Raw genomic sequence first — 12,671 nt, 5'->3', positions numbered from 1 at the left:
AAATAGAATGAAACAACATGCAGATCAACATCGCAGCAAAAGAAGTTTTGATGTAGGTGATTGGGTATTCCTATGGCTACAATCATATAAGCAAATGTCCCTCAAGCAAGCTAAGAAGGATAATAAATTATCACCAAAGTATTATGGTCCGTACAAGGTGTTGCAAAAGATTGGTACTATGGCATACAAATTGGAGCTTCCTGCAGCTCCTCAATTGCACCCAGTTTTCCATGTTTCATGTTTAAAGAAGGTTATAGGCGACAAGCTCCCAGTTCAAACAATATTGCCAGAACTTGACAAGGAAGGAAAAATTATATTGGAACCAGAAGCAGTCATAGAAACAAGAACTCGACAGTTACGAAATCGATCAATTTCGGAGTATCTTATTAAGTGGAAGAACTTATCCGCTGAAGATTCCACATGGGAGGACGAGAATTTTATACAGAAGCATCCAGAACTACTCAAGTGTTCAGGACAACACTTTTTTGAAGGAGAGGGGCATGTTGGGTCCCTATAATACTAGTGATTACCCCATTACTATTGTAGTTGTATCCCTTATTAATATTGTTGTGCCCCTATTGTCCCCATATTGTTATCACTGTGCCCCATAGAATCCCTCTATTGTTATTTTTGGGGCTTTATATTATTATTGTTAGGTCGGCTAGGTTATATTGTGACTCCTTAGAGTCCTATATATAGAAAGGAGGTTTTGTCATTTGAATCATCGAAGAATTGTTCATTTGTGTAATGTAAAGGAGGTTTCCCCCTCGAAGAGGTTGAATTCTAAGGCGTTGATCTCTCTTTTCTATCTTTTTGTGAGCTGGTTTCATAACAATTATATTATTATGCAGTCTATCTAAGTACAACTGGGTGTTTAACCAACTCATCCAATAGAGAATAATCTCGGTAGTAGTACCTCTCAGTCGTAGGCAGATGTTCCGACTGAAACCTCGGATAAACACTCCGTCAGCTCCTAGCTCCAATCTGCCCCAAGAAAACCCCAGCGTCAGCCTCTAGGGACTGCGTCAGCCCTTTCTAGCCCAGCGTCTGCCCAATGTCACCCTAGCTCACCTTGCGTCAGCCTCTGGAGGCACTGCGTCACCCACGCTGGCTCTCTGAGGCACTGCGCAACTCCTGGCAGGCTCTGCGTGAACCTCTAGTTGGCTCTGCGTCCCTCTCTCCCGGCTTCTGTGCTGATCCTCCCGGTACTATCTTTGCCTCTCTGCTTTTGTATTCACTGCCCCTCAACTGCAACTCTGATCATTCTTTCAACTTCCTCAGCAAACCTGGCCCCTAAAAATTGAAATCTTGATCAACTCTGTGTGTTCTCCAAGTGACCCTCAAGCCTCCTCTTATACTTTTCTCATTGACGAATCAACGGTTGAGATTAAGTCGCTAATCAATGGCTAAGATTAATTCTAGCTTGATCCATGACTTTTGGACCATTCTAACGTAGTTCTATATTAATTCATATTAATATTTTATTTTCCTTAAGTTTGGACTTAGGGACTCCATTAAAAATATTAATTATTTTAATATCTCTCAAACTGTTTAGAATCTGCCCAAACCATTTCTGGGTATTGGAGATCTGACGTGCCTTAGCTTCTCCATCAAGTTTCGAGGCTAGAGCACATCCGATGCTACCCCAAATCAACGGTAGCTCTGTCTCTCTTTTCCCAATGGGCAAATTTGACCCAACAATGTTGCTAACTTGGTCATCCCCACTGGTAGGTCTAGACAACTCTGCCTCCCTCAACCCACTGCATAAGGGTGACTAATAACGCTGTAGATCCCATCAGTGTGCCTTTGAAGCGAACTGTGCTGAAATCCCAATGTGTGGTCTCTATGCTGCCCCTCATCAATGACTAGCCCAAAGGATGGATGCACATCCTCCTCCATCATGGACTCAACACAGGTCTCTGACTGCTCGTCCGTCGACAACCCAACATGCAAGACATGCTCCCCAGTCAACTGTAGCTGACTGTCGTCTAACAACTCTGTTGTAGATTTGGATTCCTCTGTACCTATTGACTCCTCATCAATAATGGGGATGTCTCCCGACACCTCATCAACCTAGGGTTCGCTACTATCACCTAAGAACTCGGTCACAACCCGGGATACCTCATCAATGGATACCTCAACAACAGATAACATCTCATCAACGAGTGTACACTCAATTGTCTCATTGCCAATCATGGCCCCTTGAACTACTCTCTCATCTTCTTCCTTAATCCTCTTCATCATCCCAACATAAGTCCACTGAATCCCCATTGGTTTGTGCATGCCTTTTGGTTCACATAACTCCCAAAAAGAGAGGGACGCTTGAATGTCATGACCCAACGCTTGGTATGCCCTCCAATTTGATTCCAATAACTCCATATCAATTGCAATCATGTCTTTCCATCTTGATGCATTACCCATAATTTTGGGCATAGTGGATTTGTTGTATAATTGAGAATGATCCTGATTCTCAATTATGGAACGAATCAAGTTCTCCCCCACATCAATCATCATTTGTTGCATCCTAATCACCTCATTCAAGGTTACTGCCATGTTGTTTGATTCTAATCTTTCTTTGGATTCCATGATTTCTTAGTTTTTATTTTGGTCTTGTCATAGAATGAAAGTTTTCCCATAGGCTGAGCCAAGATTATGGCTCCGATACAACTGTAATGTTCCAAAAAATAAATAATAGTGCTAAACAAGAAAAATACACATACGACACAAAAAAATTCAGACAACAATTAAACACCCATACAATTGCACCAAAACTACACCAAACTGAGCCATTTTATTATCAAAGGAGAGTACAATGCATGGAATGTGTGCACTTGGCTTGCCAAAGCAAGCTAAACAATCCCAGGTAAGAAAAATGTTGCCCAGATGCAAAGGAAAGACTTCTCCTCAATGTTCTGTGTTGGCCCTAGAAATTCTACCACTGCTGGCTGGATGAAACCCCTGTTTGAGCCTCCAAAAGTGCTTTTAAATTTCTGCCAAATTAATCTTGAAGTCTCCACCAAAAACCCAGAAAGCGTTTGGCCTATCTCCAAGCCAAAGTCGAACCCATAAAATGGTGCAAATTGTTTAGCTAACTTGCAATTCGCCCCATTATAAGAATTAGGATTTTAGGCCCACATATCGCCTGGGAAATTATGAAATTTTAACTGCGAACTCCTCTCACAAAACCTAGCAAAACCCATAAATGGTTTGGCCTGGTTTTGACCTTTCAAAATCTACCCCCAAGAGGGCACTGCACAATCCCTAGCAATTATGCACTGCCTGCTGCAAATATACATCTGAAAATCCCACCTCCAGTGCTCAGAAAATTTTGCAAATTTATATCTTGGGTCCTTGTCAAAAACCCAGAAAACCCATAAATGGTTTGGCCTGGTTTTGACCTTCCAAAATCGACCCCCAAAAGGCCTTACGCCCTTCAAATCTGTTGAAGCACACTGCCTGCCAATACACCAGCAAAATCCCCCTCTAACACTCTGGAAATTTAGCAATCAACTCCACCAATACTTCCCTTATTTCTCCCAGCAAGCAATAGCCCTCCGGCAGAATGCTGCAATGGCCACACTAGATACACTACTGCATCTTCTAGAAATATGCACTACTAGGGTGAACTGAATACAAATGCTGGAAATCTCTCTTCAAATCGCTTCCAGATGATAATGGATGAACCTCTCTAGGGTGGCACTCGAAGTCCCCTGAAGAAAGGGTAAGTTCTCCGCTTGGAAAACTCTTGCTAAACAACAAGTGACCCCGCTAAACAACTCGAGCAACATAATCAAATTCAATAAGCCAAGAATGCGAAATAAAGTGTGTTTCCTTCCTTTTATAACTTCTGTGGAGCCTTTCTTCCCGCTCATGCATTTCGAATCATTGTCTTAGGTAGTGCATATTTCTTATGTTGGTGGTCCCCACATATCATTAACAAAACAAAATAATATAGAATTAACTTGCCTCTAGCTCCTAAGTCTTATATCAAAAATCAAATGGGCCCCGTCTTCATTAAAATTGGCCTCCAAAATGTAGAAATAAATCTTGTTCCAAAATAATTTAGGAAGGGACATTACATATTGCTCCCCCAGTGAAGCCCCCGTGGACAAGGGAAGCCCAAACCTTGGGTGTATGGATGTTAGGAGGGAGCATACGTGGATGCATGAGTTACCTCGACCTTTGTTTTTCCACCCCTCATTTGCCTTTTGATTTCTATTGATTTTTCTTTTGTATTACTGCTCAAAGCTCTCAGGATAAGAGCATGCTTTGTATGATGTGGCTTTATTATCCCCTTAAGGTATGATTGGTATGATGGTGGGTCAGCTCACCGCCCACCAAGGATTGGGACATTCAAGGATTCCTTTCCATAATGTGGTAGGGCATAGTTGGCCCTAGGAATCTGGTGATGGCCATAGATGAAGGGGTAGAGCTCATGCTTGGCTTTTGCCCAAGTGGTTTTGTGTGTGTCTCGACCATCTTTTGCATTTTGTGGTATTATTTCCCTTTGTATGTGGCCATGACATGCTTTTATTCTCTCTTTTTTTTTTATTGCATCAACCTCTGGGAAATTGTTCCAATCTCGACCCAAGGCGTGGACAAAGGGAAGAGGATGCTAACACCTTATGGACCCAAATGGACAAATGTGGACCCAGATAGGAAAATGTGAAAAGGGCTTGTAATGAGCAAAGGGGAGTGAAATATATGGTATTGGGAAGCAGGACCACGCAACCAAAATCAACGTTTCTCATACAATGTCTGTCCTAAAGCTAAATAGCCAATAAAGGATATCCCACGAGAATGGGATTCAGGATTAACCGCCCAATTAAGATAAGGGCACAAAAGTACAACCAAAGCCCTTCCTCCATCCAAGTCACCCAATAATCCATACCTAAGTGTGCCCAAGAAAAATAAGCATAAGCACTCAAATGCATAATGAAAAATCATACCTTCAAGATTGGATGGCCCACCTTCAAATATACGATCAAGACAAATGGGTGAGGAGACATGATGGTTGGCTCAAGCAGCAGAGATAAAGTAGCACATTAAAGCTATCAGGTGGTTATCGGGGCTGCTAGCTGAAGACAAATCTAGGAGAAAAATTTCTCCAATGGGGTCACCCACTGGTGGTGAGTAACAGGAACCACTGATCCATAATCTTGGTCGGTACTCTTGACCTAGAGTACTCTTGGTTCACCATTCTTTGGGTTGGTACCTATGACCCCTTGGTGAAACTCCAAAGGCCACACTCTACATCAGCAACTGGGCTTAATTCTAAATGAGCTCCTCATCCTATCTGGAGAGACTGAGCCTGATCCTGAAAGCCAAGCACTCAACTGAGTGATCCTAGGCTTCTAAGACCATCCTCCCTAACTGGTCAACATCTTTGGCACAGGAAGAATGACTACCCATGATGCTATTATATCAGCACTCCCTCTCAACAAGAGGGGCATTCTCCACAAGCCCAAGCTTGTACCTGAAGTATATGAACTTCGCTCAGGATAGAGGCTTTGTCAAAATATTAGTTGTCTGTTGATCAGTGGAGATGTACTTGAGCTTCACGTCCCCCTTCTACACCACGTCACAAATGCCTTTACATCTGTGAGGAAAGTAGTCTTTACATCCATCTGATGTAAATTCCAACCCAAAGAAGCAACAAGAGAAATAATGGATCTAATAGAAGTGTACCTAGCAACTGGAGCAAAGGTCTCATCATAGTCTTCTCCCTCTTTTTGGCAGAACCCTCTAGCCACAAATCGCGCCTTGTATTTGTCAATATTACCATCTGCTGCGTGCTTGATCTTGTATATCCACTTGGAAGTCACCACATACTTCCTTTCGAGTTTTGGCACAATCTCCCATACATCATTCTTCATGATGGATTAGTATTCTTCAATCATAGCATCCTTCCACACTTGTTGGCTAGTTGCTTCTTTATAAGTGGAAGGTTCTGCATCAATGAGATTAGTCATAAGAGTTGCATAACTAGAGAACCTTTTAGGTCTCTTACTTTCTCTGGATGTTACATGTGGAGTTGCATGTCCTTCTGCTTCTTGCAAGGTAGATCTAAGCCATGCTGGTATTTTCCTGATCTCAAGAACAATAATTGGTTCTACAGGTTCACAAGACCCTTCTAGCTCTACAGGTTGTGTTGAAGTTTCTAAGTCTAACAATTAGAAACCCTCCATGTACTTTCTGATTTATTTCTGCCTACTTGTTTTGATTAATTAACAAGTTATTTACCATGTAAATACTGAAAATAAATACAAGTACATGCTCAACACATTACAAATCATCAACTGAAGGAAACAAAACAAGAACACAAGTGACACCGTTACTTTTGGACTAATGTCCCCGAAAAAACCCAATGCAGAAAAACCAGTGCAACTACCTGAGGGTTTGATTTATTAAGCAGTTTCAAAATACAATTTGGATGCCAAAACCGGCTCACCCAACAGAGAAAAAATCTCGACAATAGTACCTCTCAATCAGAGACAGATGTTCTGGCTGAAACCCTGGATAATCACTCTGACAGCTTCATAGCACCATTCTGCCCTGCGAAACCTCAGCGTCAGCCTCTAGGGATAGCATCAACCCTTTCTGGCCCAATGTTTGCCCAACATCACTCTGGCTTAGCCTGCGTTAGCCTCTAGAGGCACTGCATTAGCTGGCCCTCTGCGTCACCCACGCTAGCCCTCTGAGGCACTGCACAGCGCCTGGCTGCCTCTGCGTGAGCCCTGGTTGGCTCTGTGTGAACCCCTGGTTGGTTCTGCGTCCCTCACTCTCGGCTACTGCGTTGATCCTCCTACTGCTACCTCTGCCTCTCTACTTCTGTATTCACTGTGCCTCAGCTACAATTTTGATCACTCTCTCGACTTCCTCAGCAAACCCAGCCCTAGAAAGTCGAAATCTTGATCAACTCGGTGTATTCTCCAAGTGACCCTCAAGCCCCCTCTTATACTTTTCTCGTTGACAATACAACGGCCGAGATTAAGTCCTTAATCAACGGCTAAGATTAGATCTGGCTTGATCCATGATTTTTGGACCATTATTATTCAGTTTTATATTAATTCACATTAATATTTTATTTTCCCTAAGTTTAGACTTAGGGACTCTATTAAAAATATTAATTATTTTAATATCTCCCAAACTGTTTAGAATCTGCCCAAACCATTTCTGGGTATTGGAGATCTCATGTGCCTCAACCTCTCCACCAATTTTCATGGCTAGAGCACATCCGATGCTACCCCAAATCAACAAGTTGTTCTATAGGACTTAAACCTTCTTCCTTAGAAGCTTCATGTTCTTCATTGTTGGAGTCCATGCAAACTTCTTTAGACTTCAATATGCAACCTTCTCATCAAAGGTAACGTCTCGGATGAACTCAATCTATCGCTGCCTCGAATGTAGATTCTATAAGCCTTTGATGATTCACTATAACCAACAAATATTCCTTTCTTTCCCGAAGGTTCTAGCTTCTTCCTCTTATCCTTGGGAACATGAATGTAGGCAGCCAAAGATTCTCAAATGCCCAACCTTTGGCTTTTGTCCAATGAATGCTTCTTCAGGAGTCATATCTTCCAAAATTCGATGAAGACTTCTATTCTGAATGTATATAATTGTTACAGATGCTTCTCCCCATAAGAACATAGGAAAATCTTGATCATGCATCATAGCCTTGATAGATTCTTTAATGGAACTGTCCTTTCTTTCTGCACTCCATTTTGTTGAGGATTATAGGGGACTATCAACTCCCTCTTAATCCCAACTTTTTTACAGAAGGAAATAAATTCTTTTGAAGTGTATTCTCCTCCATTGTCAGATCTTAAAATCTTGATCTTCTTTCTTGTCAAGTTCTCTACTTCAGCCTTGAATTCTTGAAACTTGGTGAAGACTTCATCCTTGGTCTTCATGAGATAGATCCATGTCTTACAAGAGAAGTCATCAATAAAAGTTACATAGTATAAAGAACCTCCAAGTGATTTCACTGACATAGGACCACATACATCATAATGAATTAGATCCAAAATTTCTTTGGATCTACTATCACTGCTTGGAAATGACCTTTTGACATTCTTTCCAAGTGCACAACCTTTACATACACCTTCATGTTCTATTTGCAATTCAAGAACACCTGAAACCATTTGATTTAAAGTAGGCAAGGCTCTATAATGAAGGTGAGCATATCTCCTATGCCATAGTTCACATGGATTGATTTCATCATGTACTAAAGCTTGAGCTGGTTGACCCGAGTCTATACAATCTTCCTTCACAAATTCCAATAATTCTAGCATCATCTATACCAAAACCCTTGGGCCATACAAGCACTTTGCCATCAACAAATGCTACTATCTCCTTTATCTTCCAAACATGAAATAGAGACTAAATTCTTTTTCAAACCTGGCACATATAAAACATTGTTGAGATGAACATTGTTACCAGATTCCAACTCAATGGATGTCTTCCCAATTCCTTTGACTACATAGCTGTGGTTGTCTCCAAGCTCTACCCTTTGTGATAATATTCTTTCCATCATGCTAGTGAGATTGCCATGATCTCCTGTCATATGTCTTGAAGCACCACTATCCACCAACCACATATCATTGTCATCTACAATAGAACCTATTAGAGCATAAAAATAAAGAAATCTTTGTCACCTTTGGATTTCTTTGGGTGTTCATCAATGTTTGCTATTGAACCATGTTGTTTTACTTTCCTATTTTTATCATTTGCTCCTTCAAGACATTGGCTCATATATGTTGAAATTTCTAAATGTCACCCATTAGAAATCCCTACTGCATTATCTAGTTTATTTCGCCTACTTGTTTATTCCTTAACAAGTTATTTATTCATATAAATACTGAAAATAAACACAAATGCAGCCTTAACTCATATACAAATCAGCAACTGAAATACTAGACAAACACACAAGGGACACCATTATTTTTGGACAATCATCCCCGGAAAAACCCAATGTGGGAAAACTAGTGCAACAGTTTTGAGGGTTTTATTATTATGTAGATTTCTTGAGTACAACTAGGGTGCCAAACTGGCTCACCCAACAGAGATTTTTACACGGCAGTAATACCTCTTCTCGGAGACAGATATTCAGCTTCTCAGCACTAGTCTACCCCACGAAAATCCTTCCGGTGCTTCTCCAAGGCTCTGCGTTAACCCTGCTAGCCTCTGCATAGCTCTAGAACCCTTTGTGTCATCCTTCGGCCTCTCTGCGTCAGCTCTCTGGCCCTCTGCATCACCCACGCAGGCCCCTCAGCCTCTGCGTGGCTCCCACTGCCTCTGCGTAGCCTCCTCAGGTACTGCGCTGACCCTATGGCACTATCTCTGCCTCTCTGTTATGTACTCATTGTCCCTCGCTGCAACTCAAATCACTTGTTCGAATTTTCTCAGCAAACCCCGCTCCAGAAAATATAACTGACTGATCAATTTTGGTGTATCTCCAACTGGCCCTCAAGCCTCCTCTTATACTTTTCCTATTGAGTCTTCAATGACCGAGATTAAGTCCCTAATCAACGTCTAAGATTAGATTTGGCTTGATCCATGTCATTTAGAACGTTCTCACCTAGTTTTATATTAATACCCATTAATATTTTAATTTTCCTAAGTTTAGACTTAGGAAATCCATTAAAAATATTAATTATTTTAATATCTCTCTAACCGGGTGGAATTTCCCCAAACCATTTATGGGTCTTGGAGATCTCATGCGCTTTAGCCTCTCCACCAATTTTCATGGCCAAAGCACATCCAACACTACCACAAATCAACAATATATTGACCAAATCTATGACAATGATAGCATTGAACTTTTGACATATCTTTCTTTCCTTGTGGAGTAGGTCTTCTTTTTGTATTTTTGTTTTGGAAACCAAACTTCTTCTTTCCTCCATTCTTCTTCTTGAAACGTGCTGCAAATGCTTGAGAGTCTTCTTCCTTTCTATCTCTTGATATAAGTCTTGATTCTTCTTGAGCACAAGAGGTCCATAGTTCAAAAGTGGGAACTTCCTTCTTGCTACTTATACCAGTTGCAAATGCATCCCATGATCTAGGTAATTCATTAAGTGTCATAGTCACAAGTTCCTTCTCAGAGATGATTTCATCAATTGCTTGAAGTTGGTCTCTTAGTTGAGAGATTCTTACAAAATATGAGGCCACAGTGTCATCATTTGTCATCCTCACATCACGAAGCTCATTCTTCAAACTCATGACTTGACCAATGTTGTTGATTGTAAATAGATTAGTTAGGGCATCATACATCTTCTTTGAAGTTTCAAGCTTTGAGATATAGGGGATCAGATGATCTCTAATGGAATCCACAATAAGGCTCATGGCAGTGATGTCATCCTCCTTGAACTTATCTTTTCTTGCATTATCTGATGGTTCTTCAATCTTGCCCTTCACAATATCCAAAACTTTGTTCTTTGCAAGAATAAGATCAATCCTAGTTTTCCAAGCTCTGAAATTTGAAGCCCCTTCTAACTTGTTCTCTGATTTCATAGAGGAAGCCATGGATGTAGATCAACAATCAAGAAGGTCTCAACAATAGTGATCTCAATGTAGGTTTCTTCAAGAGTGATCTCAGTGTCCCTTCCTTCACCAAAGCTCTAATACCATGTTGATTTTTCAAGTGCAATAGATACAAGCACAATATTTTTAAAAACTGATAATTATTTCTAATGATGTTGATCTCCTTTTAATTTTTCTAGTATATCCTTAAACAATTACACTTCAGAGATTCAACCATATAAAAATAGTAGGACAATAGAGATCACAATGCACAAAGAGAACACAAGATTTACCTTGGGAAAACCCACTTGGGGGAAAAATCCAACAACCTTTTCAATAGAGAAATTTTTCTTTTCAACAAGAGACACACCTAGACTTTCTAGTCATGAACTAGGTCAAACCTAGTCAAACTACCCTCTAATCAAGTCACCAATCTGCCCCGCAAGTTTGACCCTAAAAAACTGCCTAGAAAACTCGATCCTGCAACTGCCAGAAATCAGGCCATATTGCTGCCCAGAAATTCAGCCCTGTTGCTGCAACTGCCCAGAAACTACTGCGAGCTGGAGAGAGAGAGGACTTCCACATGTGCGAGCTAGATAGAGAGAGAAAGAGATCTCCTTATCCTTCTTGTCCTTTGCTTGGATGCCCAGAAAATTCCTTGATTTGTGAGGTTGAGTTGCTGCCATGAGGAGGAGGTCAAACTGTCTTTATATAGTGATCTGCTGAGTCGAATGGGTGTCTCTTCTGCTTGGGTTCGACTTGACTTGTACGATGGCCGACTTGACTAGTTTTGGAGCCAAAAATTCAATTTCGAAAATTAAATTTTTTCTCTTTTAAAAGTCCATAAGGACATGACTCAAAAATAATTTTTTCTTTTGACTCTAGCATGAAGAACATGCTTTACATTGATCAATATAAATACAGCGAGGGTTAAAATATACATAATGAAGACTGACCACAGTTACAAAATTCAACAACAAATGCAACTATGAAATTATAGATCACTACTTTCCATAATGGTTATGGAGGTACTTTGCTAGCAATATTTGAATGGTGAATTCTTTTGAAATGCAAATAAGAGAAGGAGTACCAATATCATAAGAATTAGAAGGGGTAAATAAGCCAAATTTATACTTTAGAACAAGTGGCTCCTCGCTAACTGAGGGACCTTTAAGAGGCTTGCTTAGTACATAATTAACACATACTAAATCATAATAATCAAAGCACCACTTATGTAAGTTCTCTTTAAGGCTTATTTAAGGGTTTTTGTAAGTAATGAAGAATAATTATCCTAATTAATAGGCATTTAAGCTTAATTAAACAAATTTACTTTCATGCATAATTAAACCCTGGTTAGCAATAATTAATCCAAATTACGATATAATATCCCTTCATTAAATTTTTGTAGATGTAATATGAATTTCAGGCCTGATTGTTACCATGTGTAGTTGTAACTTGGGGACACAATCGCTTCACCATGTAAAGAACAGCTTGTGAGGATAAGACAACTAGCCTCAACCTTGATTTGAAATTTTGAACATAATAGGTGAACCATCACATGCTTGATGTAAGATAGTGTTGATCCAATCAAGATGTTGAAAGGAATTCTATGCATGTTATATTATGAAGCTCTTATCAACCAATCCTACTAAATTGCATTGAATTTCTTTGAACAAATTTTTTCAGAGTCAAAAGTGGGTGATTTCTTGTCAGAAAAAAGAATGAGATCCATTCACCTTTTCATGGTCTTCATCTTGAACCGACTCTTATGATGGAAATAAGAAGCTTTTGGAGAAACCTACTAAAATGTCCATTTTTTTTGGAAATGGGTGATGAATAAAAAACAAAAAATAACAAATCAACAGAAGCATATTTTGAACTGAAATAGAATAAGCATTTTTGCTATATCTTTTCACCATTTCTAGCTTTTAAAAGCATTTTTGTTGATGTGGGCTATACACAATCTGTTGATCAGATTTGCTTGTGTGGGTTTATGTCCCTCATTCTTAACTTAGAAGATGTAATGTAGGCATGTTTCAACATTATAGATAGAGGCAATCACATATTTTGGACTTCTCATGCTCATGCAATCTGTTATATATGCATTTTTCCTGACTACATGTAAGAGATAAAGCGCAACGAAGTTACAA

At 40.0% G+C, this 12,671-nt stretch overlaps 1 protein-coding gene across 3 annotated transcripts in view; it reads right to left on the bottom strand.

Annotated features, from left to right (window-relative positions):
- Positions 1 to 12,671, bottom strand: part of LOC149225605 (CBBY-like protein) — a 399,435-nt gene that overhangs the window by 84,619 nt on the left and 302,145 nt on the right. The gene's annotated exons all lie outside the window — the stretch shown is intronic.

The sequence above is a fragment of the Pinus tabuliformis genome, chromosome J (assembly GCF_031772625.1).
Source record: "Pinus tabuliformis cultivar Carrire ecotype Pingquan chromosome J, CPIR1, whole genome shotgun sequence".
NCBI lineage: Eukaryota > Viridiplantae > Streptophyta > Pinopsida > Pinales > Pinaceae > Pinus > Pinus tabuliformis.
The sequence above is the reverse complement of the archived record's forward strand: the minus strand, read 5'-3'. Positions and strand labels throughout refer to the sequence as shown.